Genomic DNA, 3,215 nt, shown 5'->3' with positions numbered 1-3,215 from the left:
AGCCAGCCACTACTTTCCTAGTCAGAGACCTATAACGAACGCACATGCACTCCCAGCAGCAGCAAAGTCACGAAACATCGTGGAGAAACTTGCCCCTCGTCGCTTCTACAAGATACAAACTAGCAGCGGTGGATGTCTTCTTTTCTGCCCGCCCTCCGGCCACTGGTACCGTCCGGGTCCGACATCGATGACGGCCCAGAGGGACCGGAACAGGACGCACTGGACACGAACTTGCTGGTTGCTGCTGCTTCGGTTAAGTTTTACCTTATTGAATCAACGCTAGGGCTAGTAGCAGTAGGGCTTGCTCGGTGAAATGAGAGTCCAATAGATCAGCCACCAGTAGACCAGGTAAGCAGCGAATATCTGGTCACTTTTGGTGCGGGAGTTTGGTTCTTTACTTTCGTAGCTGGTGGCTGCTGCTGTGTGTTTTGGTTGAAACTTGACGGCAATAATTTTACTATTTTATCGCAGCTTTTATGAAGCCAACCGTTGTCGACGACTTCTGATGACTTTCCAAGCAGATTTGGGGTACCCCAAGCAAGGGTCGTGATTCAAATTTATAAGGATATGTTTTTGCTTCAAAGCTTCTTGGGCAAGCTTGAGGAATGAAACTTTGTTAGTCGTAAAAGATTAACTCGTAAGCTGTTATACTCATTGATGAAATCCTTGGTGGACTTTTTGAACAAATATTTTAAGAAATTGAAAAAATCTTTCAAAGTACTCTGAAGTGCTTACGGAAACCTCCTCGGAGAGAACACTGTTGGAATTCCTGAAGGAGTGCTTGGAATAAAACTGAATAACATCCATGCATTAACCGCTTAAAAGATTCTTATTAAAAGACAAATTATTCTTCAAGATTTCTTTAAAAAAAAATGAAAAGCCATTTTTGTAGGAATTTATACAGGATTACTTGGTGGAATTCCTAAATTAATGATTATAAGCGACCCAGGTAACCAATAAGCATTTGAATAAGCCTTACATACATACATTTATTTGTTCAACATCATTAAGACAAGACATAATCAACGCCACAATACTCGGTTTGTGGCTGCCGCTCTCCATCCTCGGTCGCGCCCAATACTCGCCAAGTCACGTTCCACCTGGTCCGCCCATCGTGCTCTCTGCGCTCCACGCCTTGTGTCAACCGGATTAGTTGCAAACACCAGCTTTGCAGGGTTGTTGTCCGGCATTCTTGCAACATGCCCTGCCCACCGTATCCTACCGGCTTTAGCCACCTTTTGGATGCTGGGTTCGCCGTAAAGTGCAGCGAGCTCGTGGTTCATCCTTCTCCGCCACACACCGTTCTCCTGCACACCGCCGAAGATCGTTCTTAGCACGCGTTGCTCGAAAACTTCGAGTGCTTGTAGGTCCTCCTCGAGCATGGTCCATGTCTCGTGCCCGGATCACCGGTCTAATTAGCGTTTTGTACATGGTGCATTTGGTGCGTGGGTGAATCTTTTTCTACCGCAGTTTCTTCTGGAGCCCGTAGTAGGCCCGACTTTCACTGATGATGCGCCTCCGAATTTCACGGCTCACATTGTTGTCAGCCGTCAGTAAGGATCCGAGGTAGACGAATTCCTCCACCACCTCGAAAGTATCCCCGTCTATCGTAACATTACTACCCAGACGGATCCGGTCGTGTTCGGTTCCGCCTACCAGCATGTACTTTGTTTTTGAGGCATTCACCACCAGTCCAACCTTTGCTGCTTCGCGTTTCAGGCGGGTGTACAGCTCTGCCTCCGTTCCAAATGTTCTTACTTGCAATAATGTCCATGACGTCCGCAAAGCACACAAATTGACCGGATTTTGTGAAAATCGTTCCCCGGCTGTTGAACCCGGCTCAACGCATCACACCTTCCATAGCGATGTTGAAGAGTAGGCATGAGAGTCCGTCACCTTGTCGCAGTCCCCGGCGAGATTCGAATGAACTGGATAGTTCACCCGAAACCCTTACGCAGTTTTGCACACCGTCCATCGTTGCTTTAATCAGTCTAGTCAGCTTCCCAGGAAAGCCGTTTTCGTCCATGATTCTCCATAGCTCGTATGCCGCTTTGAAGTCGATGAACAGGTGATGCGTTGGGACCTGGTATTCACGGTATTTCTGGAGGATTTGCCGGACGGTAAAGATCTGGTCCGTTGTCAACCGGCCGTCGATAAAGCAGGCTTGATAACTTCCCACGAACTCATTCGTTTTGGGTGACAGACGACGGAAGATGACCTGGGATAGCACTTTGTAGGCAGCATTCAAAATAGTGATCGCCCTGAAGTTCTCACATTCCAAATGGTTGCCTTTCTTGTGAATGGGGCAGATTACCCCTTCCTTCCACTCCTCCGGTAGCTGTTCGGTTTCCCAGATCCTGACTATCAGCCGATGCAGACAGGTGGCCAACATTTTTGGGCCCATCTTGATGAGTTCAGCTACGATACCATCCTTACCAGCTGCTTTGTTGGTTTTGAGCTGGTGAATGGCATCCTTAACTTCCCTCAGCGTGGGAGTTGGTTCATTTCCGTCCTCCGCTGCACTGGCGTCGTCGTTTCTTCCGTTGCCGTGGGCTCCCGTGCCTACGTTCTCCACGCCGTTCAGGTGCTGATCGAAGTGCTGCTTCAACCTTTCGATCACCTCACGTCCGTCCGTCAAGAGGCCTCCGTCTTTATCCCGGCATATTTCGGCTCGCGACACGAAGCCGTTGCGGCATGCGTTGAGTTTCTGATAGACCTTCCATGTTTATTGGGAACGGCACAGCAGTTCCATTTCTTCACACTCCGCTACTTCCAGCCGGCGCTTTTTCTCCCGAAAGAGGCGGGTCTGCTGTTTCCGCTTCTGTTTGTAACGTTCCACGTTCTGTCGAGTCCCTTGCTGCAGCATTACCACCCTCGCTGCGTTCTTCTCCTCCAAAATCGTTCTGCACTCTTCGTCGAACCATTCGTTCCGTCGATTCCGTTCCACGTACCCGATGGTGCTCTCTGCTGCGTCGTTGATGGCTGCTTTTACTGTTAGAGGGGCCTCATCGAGCTCGCCCTCGTCTGGCAACGCGGCTTCGAAATTCTGCGCGTATGCGGTGGCGGCATCCGATTGCTTCAGTCACTCTAGGTTGTACCGTGGCGGTCGCCGGTACCGTACATTGTTGATGACGGAAAGTTTTGGGCGCAGTTTGACCATCACCAGATAGTGGTCGGAGTCGATGTTGGCGCCACGATAGGTCCTGACGTCGATA

Source organism: Aedes albopictus, chromosome 3 (assembly GCF_035046485.1).
Source record: "Aedes albopictus strain Foshan chromosome 3, AalbF5, whole genome shotgun sequence".
In the NCBI taxonomy this organism is placed as follows: domain Eukaryota; kingdom Metazoa; phylum Arthropoda; class Insecta; order Diptera; family Culicidae; genus Aedes; species Aedes albopictus.
Note: the sequence above shows the minus strand (reverse complement) of the source record.